At 44.8% G+C, this 18,173-nt stretch overlaps 1 long non-coding RNA gene across 2 annotated transcripts in view; it reads left to right on the top strand.

The window, feature by feature from the left end:
* Window positions 1-14,521, top strand: part of LOC122458768 — a 48,165-nt gene extending 33,644 nt beyond the window's left edge. For both annotated transcript variants that reach the window (XR_006279005.1, XR_006279006.1), the window contains one exon: window positions 13,622-14,521. This is a non-coding gene — a long non-coding RNA (uncharacterized LOC122458768). The remainder of the gene's footprint in view (window positions 1-13,621) is intronic.
* Window positions 14,522-18,173: the final 3,652 nt, after the last annotated feature.

The raw sequence follows: 18,173 nt of genomic DNA, 5'->3' as shown, positions 1-18,173 counted from the left end.
ATCCCAAGATGTGTCTGATATTCATGTAATTATCTTTTTCTATTCTTTAATTCTAGTAAGGTGAATTCAGCCAATACGCTCTTCTTGTAGCTATTTATGCAATAGATTCCAGCAACCTCTAGGTGGTGGTAAGGATCTGAGGCAACCATTCTAAAAAAGGAAAGGAGTACTTGTGGCACCTTAGAGACTAACAAACCATTCTAAAAAAGGTTCCAGAGCTAGTTCACAAACAGGAATCACCTCACAGTGAGTTGAACTGGAATGTTGGCCGCTAATTGTCTCAGTGTTCATGTGAAGTTGAGTCATTTCCTTGTTTTTAATATTCCTATTTGTAACATGGTTAAGCTTTCTCTTTTACTATTGGGCAATTTAAATCAAGACAATGAAAGGTAATTTCTGTGATCAAAAAGAGCCCTTCTTTTCCAACAGAAGACGACATATTCTGGGGAGCAAATTGATGAATGGAGTCCCCAGAGCTTTGAAGGTTAGGACAGATTCCCCCCTCCTCAAATTTTGGCTGCTTAGTCAAATCTCTTGAGGCACATCTGTCCTTTCCCCATCTGTTTCCCACCCTCCTTCCAACCCAACTAAATCTTGTTCCTCAGTTTTTCTATCTGATCCATAAATTTGCTCTCCCAGTTTGGACCCACAGCCTGGACCTAGTGACTTTCTCCTCTTCTAGAGCTCCACTTTCTTCCTCAGGGTCCCCAAAACAGGAATGTCACTGTGAACCAGCAAACGTCCACCCATACCAGCCTGCAAACACCCACACAAGCAATGACTCAAAGTCTAGCTGGTTTAGTTGAGCTTTTAGAGTAAAAATCTTTCCCAGCTAAACCCCTCACTATTTTCCTATTGTGATGTTACCAAGGAAAACTGAGAGTGAAGTTCAAGAACAGTATTTGACGGCATATTACTTGAAGTAAGCTCTGACAATAGATAGTTCCAAGAGTGTACATAAATGAAATATAGAGTTTCTTGTTTGTGGTTTAAAACTATATTTAAGAAATGGTATGTGTAACTATTTTGCAGAGTTAGGATTGTTCTTTCTCTATGATCAGTGTGCTCATGTATTGCTTGGCTGTGAATTGAGAAACATAGTTGCAGCCCAAGGGAAATGCAGGTTGACAGATGAGAATTGTCCCTAAGGGTGTTTTATTGAGAACATAAAACAATCCTGATATATCACAGAAAAACAAATCTCAAAACCTATGGCCACTACTACTTTCATGGGGCCAGTTGTTTTGAATGTGGTTTCATAAACCACAGGAGAGAAACCAAGGGAAAGGTAAGCTTATAGGTTATTTTAACTACCTCACTTAGGGCTGTGAAAAATTTCATGCCCTGTGTGATGTAATTAAATAGCCTAAGTCCTGGTTACTTAACAGAAGAATTCGTCCATTGATCTAGCTACTACCTCTCGGGGAGATGGCATTACTACAGGGATGGAGGAACCCCTTCCATCTCTGCCGTGTTTACACTACAGCACTGCACTGGCATAGCTGCAGCACTGCAGCTGTGCCACTGTATCATTTCTAACGTAGATATACCCTTAGTAAGGCTGAAGACTTTGTGCTGACTTGTATATTTAAGATATTCATAAGTGAATAAAAAAGAAAAAAAACCTAAAGGCCAGGCTGTAGAATCTTGCAAGGTGGGTCTTCTATGTGCCGATCTCCCTTTGCCTGCAAAAAATGTGGGGAGCTGAGGCCAAGGGCAACTGCCTCCACCAGGCTGGGGCCATGCAGCATAACTGTTCCTGCCCCACCCCAGAAAAGACTGGGGCAATCCATCTTTTTTAGCCTGAGAAAAAGTGGGTAGTAGCACAAATGCATCTATAGGTAAATATACAACTTTAGTGGTATTTAAGTCCCAAAGTGTTTTATTAAGGGCAAATCCCACTCTTTCAGTAGGGTTGCCAGGCATCCAGTTTTCAACTGGAACACCCGGTCGAAAAGGGACTCTGGCAGTTCCGGTCAGCACTGCTGATTGGGCTGTTAAAGGTCCAGTTGGCAGTGCTAAGGCAGGTTCCCCGCCTGCCCTGGCTCTGCGTGGCTCCCGGAAGCAGCCAGCATGTCCCTCCCACTCCTAGGCACAGGGGCAGCCAGGGGGCTCTAAGTGCTGGTTCCACAGCTCCCATTGCCTGGGAACCACAGCTAATGGGAGTTGCAGGGGTGGTGCCTGTGGATGGGGGCAGTGTGCAAAGCCACCTGGACAGGCCTCCACCTAGGAGCCAGAGGAACATGCCAGCCACTTCCGGGAGACGCCTGAGGTAAGCACTGCCCAGAGCCCACACCCTGAACCCCCCTGTGCCCCAACCCCCCGCCCCATCCCTGAGCCCCCTCCCACACCCCAACCCTCTGCCCCAGCCCTGAGCTCCTCCTGCATTCTGAACCCCTCTGCTCCAGCCCTGAGCCCCCTCCAACACCCAAACTCTTTCCCAAAGCTTGCACTCCCTCCGACCCCAAATCCCTCATCCCCAGACCCACCCCAGAGCCAGCCCCACCACCCCTGGAGCCCTCATACACACCCCCATCCCAAATCTCCTGCCCAGGCCCAATGAAAATGAACTAGTGAGCAAGGGTGGGGGAGAGCAAGTGATGGAGGCAGGGGGGAATGGAGTGAGTGGGGGCAGAACCTTGGGAAGGGGGCGGGGCAAGGGTTGTCTGCAATCAAATAGTTGGCAACCCTATCTTTTGGTCTAGGACTTATTTATCCTGCTGATCAATGCTATGTTTTCGGGAGGACTAGAAGAGGAGAGCATGTGGTCAGTATTAATGCTGTACTATTAATTGTCAGGTAAGAGGTGCTACAGTGCAATATGGTTTGTGTTTCATACCATCAAATAAGCAAGCATGCTAGCTCTATTGCTGGTGCTTTTCTCCTCTAATCAGTTTATTTTTACTTGTAGCAAAACTTGAGGCTGTAGCCTTTAAAATAAGATGTTGCATAGCACGAGGCCCACTGAATATTTCACACAAACAATGTTCATTGTGTGTATGTAGAGAATTTGGCTTAATGGATAGAGCACTGGACTGGAACTCAGGAGACCTGGGGCATAGTCCTCTCTGTCACTGACCTGCCAAATGATCTTGTATAAGTCACTTCACTGTTCTGTGCCTCATTTTCCCCATCTGTACACTGGGGATAATGACAGTGACACATTGTAATGTGCTTTGAGATTAAAAGTGTTACATAGGCATTATTTCTATAAGTTTTTGAACTACAGAAATTCCCCCACTATTTCTTTTTGCATTGGAATAGAGTTAGGTAGAGCATGTGTTCTTGACGTCTTTGGGAGTTTTAGGTACATACAGGATCATTGTTGTATAAAACTAAAAAATTTGTCTCCAGGCAATACATTCCAAAGAATGTAAATAGTGGGCCGTCCCTCTACACTTGCAAAAAAAAGTACAAATAGTATAAATCTCACTAATTTCAATCAAATTTACAGTAGTGTTTATTTAACACCACTTCCATATCTGCTAATATTTAAATTGTGGAAATAATTGGGAAGGAGAGAAGACAAAAATTATCAATATCGTCTTGGGAAATAGGGACTGACCCTCACCCTGAACAATAATTGATATGTACTGCAGCACACGGTTTAATTTTGAGATGTTAGCTGGTTTATTTCCTGTTTTTAAATTCTTTAACCTTCTTCAGCAGATCTCTGCGCCTGGGGGGGGGATTAGGTGTAGTGCTTTTCCATAAAATACATACTATTGTCAGAAATCCCCAACATAACCTACCACCTGAATTCTGCAAAGTATGGCTAAGAGAAATTATTTTTGTGTGTGTTGTTAAGTGTGTTATTTTAAGCAGGGCTTTTAGGGAAAGCCATGTGAACAAAGCAAATACCCTTATGCCTTCAGCCTTTCTGAGGTAGCTTGTGTGGCACCTTGTAGCTTGATTTTTACTTTACCTGCTAAAGTTCCGATGAGATTTCAATCTGCAGTATTTAAAAAGAAAAACAAAATAGTTATGCGTTAAGTGCCTCTCAAATGAGAGAAGGACTGGACATCAGCTTTTTGCTAATTTTAAATATACTTCTAATCTCCTCCCTTCTCGCTTCAGCAGTCAGCTTCTATTTAGGGCTTAGGCACCTTTCTGGCAATATGTTACCCAGAAACACTGGAGACTGTAAATTAAGTCTGAAGAGGCTTTATTTCACAATATGGCATAATTTCCTAAAACAATCTTATCCCTTACAGCAAGATATAAAAAAATACTCTTTTTAACCAAAGGATTTGCCATACACATCCAGCTAGTTTCAGTTGAATACTGTGTTAACACAGAAAGTGTGCTGGTTTTGTGCTGTGAAAGAGGAAGTCAGGGCAGGGCAAGAAAGGCTTGGGGATTTCTGCAATGTGTGGCTTACAAAGGAAGGTCTTTTTATTGCTCTATACGTGTAGGCAAAACACACTCAAGTGGTTTTTGTTCTGCTTTCTAATTACAGCTCACGCTCAACATGATGGCTACATGTTCTTTACTTAAATTGTAGCATACTACAGTGAGTAATATATTTTCCACTGTCACTGCTATGCTATGTAGGCAGCTCCTAGGGGAATGCAGCCACAGAATTACAGTGAATTATGGCATTCATAGAATATCAGGGTTGGAAGGGACCTCAGGAGGTCATCTAGTCCAACCTCCTGCTCAAAACAGGACCAATCCCCAACTAAATCATCCCAGCCAGGGCTTTGTCAAGCCTGACATTAAAAACGTCTAAGGAAGGAGATTCCACCACCTCCCTAGGTAATGCATTCCAGTGTTTCACCACCCTCCTAGTGAAATAGTGTTTCCTAAAATCCAACCTAAACCTCCCCCACTGCAACTTGAGACCATTACTCCTCATTCTGTCATCTGCTACCACTGAGAACAGTCTAGATCCATCCTCTTTGGAACCCACTTTCAGGTAGTTGAAAGCAGCTATCAAATCCCCCCTCATTCTTCTGCAAACCAAACAATCCCAGTTCCCTCAGCCTCTCCTCATAAGTCATGTGTTCCATTCCCCTAATCATGTTTGTTGCCCTCCACTGGACCTTTTCCAATTTTTCCACATCCTTCTTGTAGTATGGGGTCCAAAACTGGACACAGTATTCCAGATGAGGCCTCACCAATATTGAACAGAGAAGAACGATCACGCCCCTCGATCTGCTGGCAATGCCCCTACTTATACATCCCAAAATGCCATTGGCCTTCTTGGCAACAACGGCACACTGTTGACTCATATCCAGCTTCTCGTCCACTGTAACCCCTAGGTCCTTTTCTGCAGAACTGCTGCCTAGCCATTCGGTTCCTAGTCTGTAGTGGTGCATAGGATTCTTCCGTCCTAAGTGCAGGACTCTGCACTTGTCCTTGTTGAACCTCATCAGATTTCTTTTGGCCCAATCCTCTAATTTGTCTAGGTCCGTCTGTATTCTATCCCTACCCTCCAGCGTATCTACCTCTCCTCCCAGTTTAGTGTCATCTGCAAACTTGCTGAGGGTGCAATCCACACCATCCTCCAGATCATTAATGAAGATATTGAACAAAACCGACCCGAGGACCGACCCTTGGGGCACTCCACTTGATACTGACTGCCAACTAGACATAGAGCCATTCATCACTACCCATTGAGCCTGACAATCTAGCCAGGTTTCTATCCACCTTATAGTCCATTCATCCAGCCCATACTTCTTTAACATGCTGGCAACTAAACTTTCAGTCTGTTACAATACAAGATCAGCTGAAATCCAATTCTTAATTAGGCATTAAGCCCTATTCCAGCAATTATAATCTCTACGTTATCATGAGGTCAAATAAATTGCTTAGTCAATTCAGTACAGGTGCAGTGTAAGTCTTGCTTACCTATTTTAAAATCTGTTTTTGTAGAAAGACAAATTTTTCAAAACATGGCTGCATATTTTAGCCTAACAGCTGTGTAAGCTCAAAAGCTTGTCTCTCTCACCAACAGAAGCTGGCCCGATAAAATATACTACCTCACCCCCTTTTATCAATGCAATTATATCCATGCTAATTAGGATGAATTCAAAATCTATTTTAATTTAATTTTTTTTAAATAAACCTGTTTGAATTTAATATAAAGGTCTAAACTTGTCTTTTAAAAATTTAAATAAATAAATATGCTGAATCCATGAGCACTGAGCCAAAAACTTGACATTTAAAGGCTGCATTTCTATATAAACAAAGTGTCAGGGGAAAACCAGCTAACTCTTGAGGTCAATTTTTATTAACATGATACTGTATTAAGGGCTTGATCCTATGGGGGAGCCAGGGGCTGTGCTTCTGGCTGGAAGAGACTGGCAAAGTCATCAGAGGTGTTGGGACCCAGCCTATGACTCCAGGGGATACCATCATGCATCTCATCAAGATCATCCACTAACCCCCAACCCCAGGTGGTCTCATGGTCCTATTTTATAGCTTCTCCCTACCTGAACTCTGGCTCAGTTCTTGATTTAAGAATATTTATGACTCACCGACCATGGAAATTTACTCTCCAGCTTATGGAAAAATAATGATCAGCCCAGTAATTACCAGCCCTTGCTTCTGGATGGTTCTGGGCACTTCAAGTAGATGATCTTGCTCTCTCTCTCCCCTTGTATGTGTACAGACAAAGATAAATTAATGGAATTCTGTTTGTAGCAGTTGTCTCAGGTCTTTCAGCAAAGAACTGCCATGTAAAAGGCATATGAGTTACATAGGTGAAGTTTTCAGTGTGGTTGGTTCTTGTGTTTTTTCTAGAGGCGGGGGAGTTATGCAACAAGGAAGGCACAACACTGGTGTAAAAGCAGAACACTGTGCAAAGGGGAGACAATATTCTTCAGAGGGCAGCCTCTAGCATGGGGAACTGCCAGAAAAAACTGCCATGGGTGCAGGTCGTAAAAAAGACACTAAGAATTTTTTCAAGAAATTCCTGTACCAGTAGTTAAAAAAGAAACACGTGCCAAATGTAAACATTATAACAAAGCAATGCAAGGCCTGGTTGTCAAAATGAAACAGTATTAACAGTGCTCCTCAGAAGGCAATGAGTTTAAAGATGATATGGACATGACAACAATCTGGATCAACTGGTAATAAACCTAGTTTTGCACCATTCCCTTGGACTTCCATCATGTCTTATGTGCCAGTAAATAAAAAACTGGTTACTCACCTTCTCATAACTGTTCTTAGAGGTGTGTTGTTCATGTCCATTCCAATCAGGTGTGTGTGTGCGCGCGCACGTGCATGATGGCCAGAAGATTTTTCCCTTAGCAGCATCCGTCGGGTTGGCGTGGGCGCCCCCTGGAGTCGCAACCTTATGGCACCTAATATATAGCCCTGCTGACCCGCCACCCTTTCAGTTCCTTCTAGCCGGCTCCTCCGACAGAGGGGTAGGAGGGTGGGTAGTGGAATGAACATGAACACCACATCTTGAAGAACAGTTGCGAGTAGGTGAGCGTTTTTTCTTCGAGTGCTTGTTCATGTAGATTCCAATCAGGTGACTCCCAAGCAAAATTAGGAGGTGGGGGTCGGAGCTGTCCACTGACTGGAGTACTGCTCTACCAAAGGCCGCAACATCTCTGGCCTGTCTAGTAATTGCATAGTGTGCGCAAAAGTGTGCATCGATGACCACATCGCTGCTCTGCAGATTTCCTGGGTGGGGACTTGGGCCAGGAAGGCTGTTGATGAAGCTTGTGCTCCTGTAGCGTGCGCCGTTACGGGGGGCACTGGGATCCCTGCTAGATTGTAGCACTCGGTAATGCAGGCCACAATCCATGATGAAATGGGCTGTGTCGAAACAGGCTGGCCCTTCATTCTGTCCGCTGCTGCAACAAAAAGCTGTACTGAGTTCCTGAATGGTTTTGTCCTTTCTATGTAAAAGGCCAGCACTCTGCGGATGTCAAGAGTGTGGAGTCTCTGCTCCCTGCTACTTGCATGAGGCTTGGGGTAGAACACCGGGAGGAAAACGTCCTGGTTGATTTGGAACTGCGATACCACCTTCAGGAGGAAGGCCGGATGGGGTCTGAGCTGAACCTTGTCCTTAAAAAACATGATGTAGGGCGGCTCTGACGTTAGAGCCCTAAGCCCAGACACCCTCCGGGCTGAAGTTATCGCCACTAAGAATGCAACCTTGTAGGAGAGGTAGAGCAGGGATCATGTTGCTAAAGACTCAAAGTGGTGCCCCATGAGCCTAGAGAGGACCAGGTTAAGATCCCAAGCAGGAACTGGTTGGCGGACGTGCGGGTACAACCTGTCGAGGCCCTTCAGGAAGCAATTGACCAGGGGGTTAGTGATTACCAAGCGGTCCTGTTCCCCCAGGTGGAAAGCTGAGATAGCAGCCAGGTATACTCCTATAGAAGACAAGGAGAGATCTTCCTGCTTTAGGTGGAAAAGAATCCAAAATCTGGGGCACTGAGGCTAGTGCCGGGGGAAAGTCACACTGAGCTGACCAGATTGAAAATCTTTTCCACTTGGCCAGGTACGTGGCCCTAGTGGAGGATTTTCTACTGCCCAGAAGAACCTGTCCGACCTCTTCTGAACAGGAGACCTTGATTGGGTTCAGCCATGGAGCCTCCAGGCTGTGAGATGGAGCGACTGCAGGTTTGGGTGCTGGAGCCGCCCATGATCCTGCGTGAGGTGGTCCTGGAAAAGCAGAGTAATCAGGGTTCCCACTGACATGTCTAGGAGAGACATGTACCAATTCTGGTGGGGTGCTATGAGAATGAGCTGAGCCAAGCCCAGTCTCTGCGGATTTTAAGCAGGACCTTGTGGATGAGGGGTATGGGTGGGAAGGCGTACAGAAACGGTCCCGCCCAATGGAGGAGGAATGCATCCGCTGTGGAGCCCGGACTGTGATTCTGGAAGGTGCAGAACTGCTGACATTTCTTGTTGCATCTCGTGGCAAAGAGGTCGACCAGGGGAGAGCCCCACCTCTAGAAAAACGAAGATGCAACCTCCGGGCAAAGGGACCACTCGTGTCTGTGAAAAGACTCGCTGAAGCTGTCCGGCAGCTTGTTTTGGACCCCGGAAAAGTACGACGCCTGTAGATCGACTGAGTGCTCTATACTAAGTCCCATAACCTGAGGGCTTCCTGGCACAGGGGAGAGGAGTGTGCACCACCGTTTGTTGATATAGAACATCACGGTCGTATTGTTCGTCATGACTAATACACATTGACCCGCTAGATATGGGTGGAATGACTGACACTAGGTGTACCGCCCTGAGCTCCCTGACATTGATATGACTGAGATCTGTCTGTGACTAGAGGGCCTGAGTCCTGTGGTCCCCCAGATGAGCCCCCCCACCCCAAATCTGACACATCCATTACTAGTGTCAGGCATGGTTGTGGGGCAGCAAAGGGGACTCCTGATCACACCTGCTGAGCGTCCATCCACCAAAGATCCGAGTCGAGGATGGGGGGAGGCAGGGTCACGATCCTGTCCAAGCTGTCCCTAGCAGGTCTGTACACTGACGCAAGCCACAACTGAAGTGGTTGAAGCCTGAGTCTGGCATGTTGGACCGTGTACGTACAGGCTGCCATGTGGCTGAGCAGTTTGAGGCAATTTCTCACAGTGGTTGTGGGGAGGAACTGCCTGAGTCCCTGGATCATGGTGTCGAGGGCCTGGAATCTCGCCTGCGGGAGGAATGCTCTGGCTTAGGTTGAGTCCAGAACCGCTCCTCTGAACTCTATCCTCTGGACTGGGGACGGAGTTGATTTCACCTCATTCAGTAGGAGGTCCAGATTCTCGAAGGTGGCTCTGATGAATGCCACCAGAGCTCTGGATCAGCCTTTGATCAGCCAGTCGTCAAGGCATGGGAACACCTGTACTTGATGTTTCCACAGAAAGGCGGCAACACCAAGTGCATGGGAGTCGAAGACTTGAGGTGCTGCTGACAGGCTGAAAGGGAGGACTGTAAATTGGTAATGGGAACCGTTGACCACAAACCTGAGGTACTTTCTGTGGTTTTGCGCTATAGCTATGTGAAAGCACGCGTCCTTCAAGTCGAGGGGCGCATACCAGTCTGCTGGTTCCAATGAAGGGATAATGAAGGTCAAGGAGACCATGTGGAACCCGAGTTTCCTCACAAACTTGTTGAAGCCGCGCAGGTCCAGGATAGGCCTTAGTCCTTCGGTATTAGGAAATAGCAGGAATAGAAACCCTTGTCCCTGTGCTCCAGTGGAACCTCCTCCACAGCCCCTAGGAGTGATTGCACCTCCTGAAGGAGAAGTTGCTTCTGAGAAGGGTCCCTGAAGAGGGACGGGAAAGTGGGGAGGGCACAGAATTGGATGGAGTATCCCCTCTCTACCGTACGAAGCACACAGCGGTCCGAAGTTATATGAGGCCATGCACAGTAGAAAGGGGATAGTTAGGAGGAAAAGGTAAGGCGGGGTTAATCCAGTCTCTGGTCTGGGGTGCTGTCCTCAACCACACCTTCAAAATGCCAGTTTAGGGCTAGAGCGCAGTTGGGCTAGCCCTGATTAGCAGAGGGATGTTGCCTTCTCCTACCGCTCCAGTTCCTCCTCCTAGAATTGTCCTGGCAGTTCTGCTGTTGGAACCTTTGAGGAGGTTGCGGGCAGAAGCGTCTGCAGTGTGTGGCCGGGGTATGCAAGCCCAAGGATCTGAGGGTGGCTCGGGAATCTTTTAGGCTGTGGAGCCATTTGTCCATCTTCTCTAAAAAACAGTCTCACTCTCAAACAGGAGGTCCTGAATCATTTGTTGGACTTCGTAGGGCAACCCTGAAACTTGCAACCAGGCCCCCCATCGCATAGCTATCCGTTACCATGATTCTTGTGGCAGCATCGAAAACTGCCTGCAGTGGAACATGGAGACTAATTTCCCTTCTTCCACCAAGGCAGTGAACTCTGACCAAGAATCCGAAGGGACGAGCTCTGTGAACTTAGCCATGGAAGCATAGATATTATAAAAGTACCTGCTCACAATGGCCTGCTGGTTAGCAATATGGAGTTGCAGACCGCTAGTGGAATAGGTCGAGGTCCAGTCATTTAGCATCCCTATTCTTTGGGGAAGGACCTTGGAAACATTGTCTCTCCCACTGATTAGCCACATCAATGACCAGGTCGGGAGGGCGGATGGGCGTAGAGATGCTCAAAGCCTCTGGCGGGGACGAAATATTGGCGCTCATTACATTTGGCAGAGTGACAAAGATGCTGGCATCTGCCATAGACTTTTGGTGGTTTCCACCACTGTCTTTATAAGGGGTAATGCTACCCGTGAGGGCACTGAGGGTGTTAGGACGTCCACCATGGGATCTGTGTCCTCAACCACCACATCGGCCTTTATGCCCAAGCCTAGGGCAGCCCTGCAGAACAATTTCTGTAAAAAACTCTGTTGTCCTCTAGTGCAGGGGCTATGGACATCCCTGCCAATCCTTTGTCCAGTGACAAGAAGGAGAAAGCATGCGCTGGTGGTAGAAGCTCCCTACTGTCTGCCCCGGATGGGTCACGTGACTCCTGGGGTAGCATTGGAGGAGGTACTGCTGATGGTGCCAGGGCCGTAGGCGTCGTAGCCAGCATCTATATCGGTCTCACAGGAGGGAGCTGCATCGGCATGCTCACAGGAGCCGCCGGGGTCGGGGTGGCCCGGTGCCGACATTGACTCCTGGGTTGTAGGTGCCTGCATCGAGGTCAATGTAGACAATCACAGAATATCAGGGTTGGAAGGGACCTCAGGAGGTCATCTAGTCCAAGCCCCTGCTCAAAGCAGGACCAATCCCCAATTTTTGCCCCAGATCCCTAAATGGCCCCCTCAAGGATTGAACTCACAACCTTGGGTTTAGCAGGCCAATGCTCAAACCACTGAGCTATCCCTCCCCCCCATGGTGCAGGCATGGGAGATGGGTGTGACGTCATGAAGGCCAGTGCCGAAGCTCGGAGCCGAGCACGGTGCTGGAGGAAAGGGTGTCAGGACTGTAGGCGCTGGGGGCAGAGGCAACTGAAGATGTTGCTGAGCGTAGGCTCTGGGTTCCTCCCTGGCCCTGGTGATAAGCCCAGAGAGTCCAGAAGGGCCACTGAGGCGGGTTCTGCCATTGCAGAGGCCACACCTGATGCTCCCTTTTATCCCTGCCTGATGTTGCTCTGTGGTCTCTGCTCCTACTTGAGCGATAGGAGTTGGGCTCTGCCTCAGATCTTGGACACTGAAGACCACAGAGGAGCTGATCCTTTGTGCCTTGAACGGCGAGAGCTCGGGCAGTGGGAAGGCTCTCTGTCAGAGCGTGTAGGTGCCAATGGACAAGGCGAAAGGGAGTGCCTCGACCTCATAGCTGGCTTTCCCTTAGAAAGCACCAGAGGATGGGGCTCCGTTGGTGCTGATAGCACCATTCTCATCTGCCAGGGAGGAACCATCAGGTGGAGGAGATCTCTGGCGGCCTGGTATGCTTCCAGCATGGACAGCAGCCCACTCAACTGCCTCACCTGGACAGGAGTCGACACAGCCCCGGAAGGAGAAGCCGAGGAGTGGCCCGCCTGGGTTCGCACTTCAAGGCTTAGCCGGAAAATGGTCATCTGGCTTTTTCTTCTTTTGAGGCACCGGCGAATGGGAGCAGTGCTTACTATCAGAAGGGCCCCATGAGGAGGAGCCATGGCGGTGCCGAGTGTCCCTGGAGGAGTCCTTCCTAGGTGTTGAGGTGCTCCGTGTCGAGGATGACACCATTGGGGTTGGATCTCTTGAGCCCGGGTCGGAGTGGGGGGCGCAAGGCTGCCTCCATGAGGATCACCTTCAGCCGCTGTTCTCGGGCAGAACTCGTGGCAGATCTTGCAATGATCGTTCTGATGAGTCTGCCCCAGGCACTGAAAACACGATGGAGTGCAGATCACTGTTAGGCATGCACTTGGTGCAAGCCACGCAGTTTTTAAATCCTGGGGACCGTGGCATGCCATGGTGCCGGGGCCAGAGTGTGGGGGGGAACCCCCAATGACTATGCTGTACTAAACTTTAAACTGGTACTACTAACAACTAACTATATACACAGAATGACTAAGAAAACTTGCTGAGAGAGCCAAAGGAAGTTCAGACACCATCACTGGTGGTAAGAAGGAACTGAAAGGGTGGCAGGGCTATATATTAGGCGTGACTTCAGGGGGTGGCCAGGCTGATCCGACAGATGCTGGTAAGGGAAAAGTCTTCCTGCCATTGTGCATGTGTGTGTGTGTGCACGCACACCTGATTGGAATAAACGTGAACAAGCACTCGAAGAACTTAGTTTATCAAAAATTTGTGGTTGGGATGGGTTACTTATTAACAAGCTGTGTTCAAAGTATAATTGGTATATTTGGAGTATTTATCAATTACTTCTAAAACAGATAGATTTGGTGCTCAATACAATTATACATCCTAGGTGAAGATTTCCTGTTTAAAAGTAATGTTTTATTGGGCATTTATCTCTTCTATCATTTATTTCCTCCTCTCCCCCAGTTACTAGGTATGTTGCTAGAGATAAGTATTTAAAGAGATTTAGGTAATCATTATGATTTTTCATCTTCCCTATAAAACTAGGTTTAGAATAAGTTACACCATTTAGACAGTGGTACAAACAGCTGCAGCAGGAAGAATTTCATTGACAATTTCATTTACAATAAGTGATTTTTTTTACCATTTTGTTTCATGGTCTAACTTAGACACAAGGGGTTATGAATGTCTATCACCTGCAACTTCGGCATCATCTGCTGGTTACCACCAAAAGTGATCCAACAAGGTGTACATCAGACAATAAAATACCAGTATCAAAAAAAGACTTCATCCAGGAAAACCATGGATGAGTTCGTAATCATGATCAACAAATTCCAGCAAGACTCCTCTGTAGTTGACAAGATTCGAAACCGTGCAGGGAGACCTCAATGGATTTCTAGTCCTTCACCTTAACCACTTGGCCATAACTACTTGAGGGGAGGGATAACTCAGTGGTTTGAGCATTGGCCTGCTAAACCCATGGTTGTGAGTTCAATCCTTGAGGGGGCCATTTAGGGATCTCGGGCAAAAATTGGGGATTGGTCCTGCTTTGAGCAGAGGCTTGGACTAGATGACCTCCTGAGGTCCCTTCCAACCCTGATATTCTACGACTCAGATGAAGAGACTGCTCCGTTCATTTGTGTAACAAATTCTCCCTTTCATTTTCTTCAGAACAAACATTTCAATAACATAGCTTCATCATAAGGATTGAACCATGCTCCATCTGGCTGAGCAGACATTGCAGGAAGGTTGCTGGACAGTATATGAGAAGGAAATCAAACAGCATGCAAAAAACATTGACAGTAAATTCATTACTCTCTTGCTAGGTGGAGCCAATGATCCACTAGTATGTGCTTGTGTGACAACAGAAGATGGGGCTGTCTTATAGAAACAATTGATACATCAGGAAATGCCCATACAGCCGAATACTTAAACATAGCAGTAAAGCTATAATTGAACAAAATTCTAATGTTTTTGAAAACTTCTGCAGGCTGACCTAAAATCATCATTCACTGACTACAGTTAGTCCTACTGTTCCTTTAATAAATCATTTAGTTGTAAATGGGAAACATTTTGAAAAGTGTGAATCTAAAATATTTAAAGTTTTGTTTAATAAAAAAAGTTACATGCGGTTATGTTTAAAGAGAACTGTCGATTAATTGCAGTTAACTCACACGATTAACAAAAAATTAACTGATTAAAAATTGTGATTAATCGTACTGTTAAATAGAATGTCAATTGAAATCTAAACATTTTGGATGTTTTTCTATATTTTCAAATATATTGATTTCTAGTACACAGAATACAAAGTGTACCATGCTCACTTTATATTTATTACAAATATTTGCACTGTAAAAATGATTTTTCAATTCACTTCATACAAATTATTGTGAAAGCGTAACTTATAAATATAGTTTGTTACATAACTGCACTCAAACAAAATAATGCAAAACTTTAGAACTAGGTGGACTTGTAGGCTCTACTTGAAACATGAAATATATGGCAGAATGTGGGTAAAACAGAACAGGAGATATACAATTCTCTCCCAAGGAGTTCAGTCACAAATTTAATTAACTTTTTTTTTAAACAAGTATCAGCATGGAAACGTCCTCTGGAATGGTGGCCGAAGCATGAAAGGGTATAGGAATGTTTAAAAAAAAAAAAAAGGAGTACTTGTGGCACCTTAGAGACTAACAAATTTATTTGAGCATAAGCTTTCGTGAGCTACAGCTCACTTCATCGGATGAAGTGAGCTGTAGCTCACGAAAGCTTATGCTCAAATAAATCTGTTAGTCTAAGGTGCCACAAGTACTCCTTTTTGCAAATACAGACTAACAGCTGCTACTCTGAAACCTAGGAATGTTTAACATCTGGCATGTAAATACCTTGCAAACTGGATACAAAAGTGCCATGCAAACGCCTGTTCTCACTTTCAGGTGACATTGTAAATAAGCAGCGATTAGAAGCATCTCCCCTAAATGTAAACAAACTTGTTTGTCTGAGTGATCAGCTGAAGTGGACTTGTTTTACATTGTTTTATTTTTAAATGAAGTTTTGTACGCTATTCTACATTTGTAAGTAGAATTTTCATGATAGAGAGAGGTTTCAGAGTAGCAGCCATGTTAGTCTGTATTAAATTTGTTAGTCTCTAAGGTGCCACAAGTACTCCTTTTCTTTTCATGATAAGGAGATTGCACAATGGTATTTACAGTAGGTGAACTGAAATACTATTTCTTGTTTACAGTGCAAATATTTGTAATCAAAAATATAAAGTGAACACTGTACACTTTGTATTGTGTTGTAATTGAAATGATTTGAAAACATAGGAAACATCCAAAAATATTTAAATAAATGGTATTCTATTAACAGTGTGATTAATCGTGTTTTAAATCATTTGACAGCCCTAGTTTAAAGTCCAGTTACCATACTAATGCAGGTTGACAGAAATCATGAGCAAAATGTTAATTGTCTAGTAACTAAGAAAATGGTGAATCAGCTATTGCTAATACTAAAATGAAATTAAAAAGAATATTAAGCTTAAAATATTGCTTAAAATTAGTGTACCTTCTTAGCTCACCAGATATACCAAATCTAGTATAAAGGCTTATTTAGTTATAAATCAATTAGTATATGGACTAATGAAAATGCCCTCTCTTTAGAAAAGAAAAAATAAAAATGGAAAAAGATTACCAATTACTTAAACCACCTTGACTTAAAACAATTCAGCCTTATGTTAATTTACAATCTGGTTATCAGTTTTAGCCAGCTTTCTTGTGATACAGGGATTTAGATTCTATCACTGAGACACTGTTGTCCATTGGACCAACTAGCTACTTTAGGATACCTACTTAGGTGGCAAGTTTTGTTTTGGACTTCAGGCTGGTGCGGTAGACTATTCTTTCACCTCAAAAATGTAACTAAAGGCAATGAAGAGGATAGCTCGTGTTGTATATTTGTTTATGCGAATACAGAAGCTGTGGTAGTGATAGTGTTTTATAAATGCAAATGTTTCAATGTTAAGAGGAGGAAAGATTACCCTCTAGTTCAGGGATGACAATACTTTCACTTCAGGTACCTATGCACTCTTAACAGGAGATGACGCTTATGTTAAATGGTTGTCGCTGCATAAAACCTGATCTTTGGATACTTTTGTCAGTCTATTAGTAAAAGACTTCTGCCCAGAACCTGAGAAGTATTTTATACAAATACTTAAATAGGCGCAGGTCAAGAAAGAATATTTACAACCTAGTGCTTAGGGCCCTCAGTCTTTGTGAGAATGTTTATACACACACACTGGGACAGCTTCAATAGTGGAGACCCACTCCAGAATAGCCAATAACCTGGGGGTTAGGGCACTTGCAACTTTTTCAAGTCCCTGCTCCAGGAGAGTGCCCCAACAACTGAGCACAACAGTAGCACTTCCAACTCTTTTTGTACATCAAATCCTTCATTTCGTTTTTATTAAAAAAGGTTAATGCGTGGAGATGAAACACTGGAAAAGCTGACAACTTTTATTTGAAGTCAAACAATTCAAGAATTTTTTGGATCATACCAACTTTATGGGAACTGCCAGTTAACTGAAAAGTTAGGTATTGGCCAAGCTCTAGTTTCTGAACAGTGTTAACATGTATAGCTCTCTCTCCAGTGCTAATTCTTTTAAGTTTTTTAAACTGTCTATAGTTACAGTATGTCAAGAAGTGGATAGGCTGCAGTCACTAGTTCCCATAAAACTAGAAGGGTGAATTTCCCACTCCAACCATTCATCACAAGTGATTTTCTCCAGAAAACAAGGAACAACCTGCAAGTGGGCAGCTAAAAGGAACCAAGTTCCATACAAGAGCCTGAAGTATGTCTACTCCCACCCCATACAAACTAACTTTTCTCTCCAGCGTAGGGGGAAAAAATTTGGACTCCCAAATGCTAGACACCTAAACAGACAGACCATGACAAGGGAACCTGCTAATCAGAAAACTCTACTCTGACACTACAGACATGCATTTTCAAACTGTATTTTGCCAAGCAAACAACATAAGACAGACCACCACCCTTTCTGGATAAACTTCCACAAAATACTAGAGCAGAACTTGAGATATCATGTCAGAAGGGCAACACATGGCAAAGAAAACCCTGTAGGCTATTTTAGATGCCTGACGCGGCAGCTTATTTGGTGGCCACAGACATTACAATGCACAGAACCTGATTACAGTTCTCATGGTCAGACAACCATCACAGGTTTACTATTCAAGTATTGTGAGCTCTTAAGCTTGAATACAGATAAATCACTCCACACTCTTAATAGGAGAGTTACTCTGTACTCCTTGGTCCTCAAAACTCCAAGTATTAAAAGGAAAAATCAGTCAGATACCAAGGTCTGGAACATATTTGCCAGTGACTGATGAAGCTTTTTGAATTCATCAAAAAGAAATGTGAACCTGTCTTTGGAGAAGTGATCTGTGCATTACTGATTCAGTCCCACAGATCTAGCTCCAAGCATTTACATCATACTCATCACTGTAGTCTGAACCTGATTCACTCCCCTCACAGCTGAGACTGACAACAGTACAAAGACATATCCTGCTAATAGCGTATCTGGCAACAGAAAAGACGTACTAGTCTGCAGCAAGGCGGGCTAAAGTCTGACAGCTAGTCTCTGGCCGGCAATGATTTGTTCAGCATCATCAACCAGTGACAACTGCTACTTCATCTTAAGTAGCGTAAGAT

Source organism: Dermochelys coriacea, chromosome 2 (assembly GCF_009764565.3).
Source record: "Dermochelys coriacea isolate rDerCor1 chromosome 2, rDerCor1.pri.v4, whole genome shotgun sequence".
Lineage (NCBI taxonomy): Eukaryota > Metazoa > Chordata > Testudines > Dermochelyidae > Dermochelys > Dermochelys coriacea.
The sequence above is the reverse complement of the archived record's forward strand: the minus strand, read 5'-3'. Positions and strand labels throughout refer to the sequence as shown.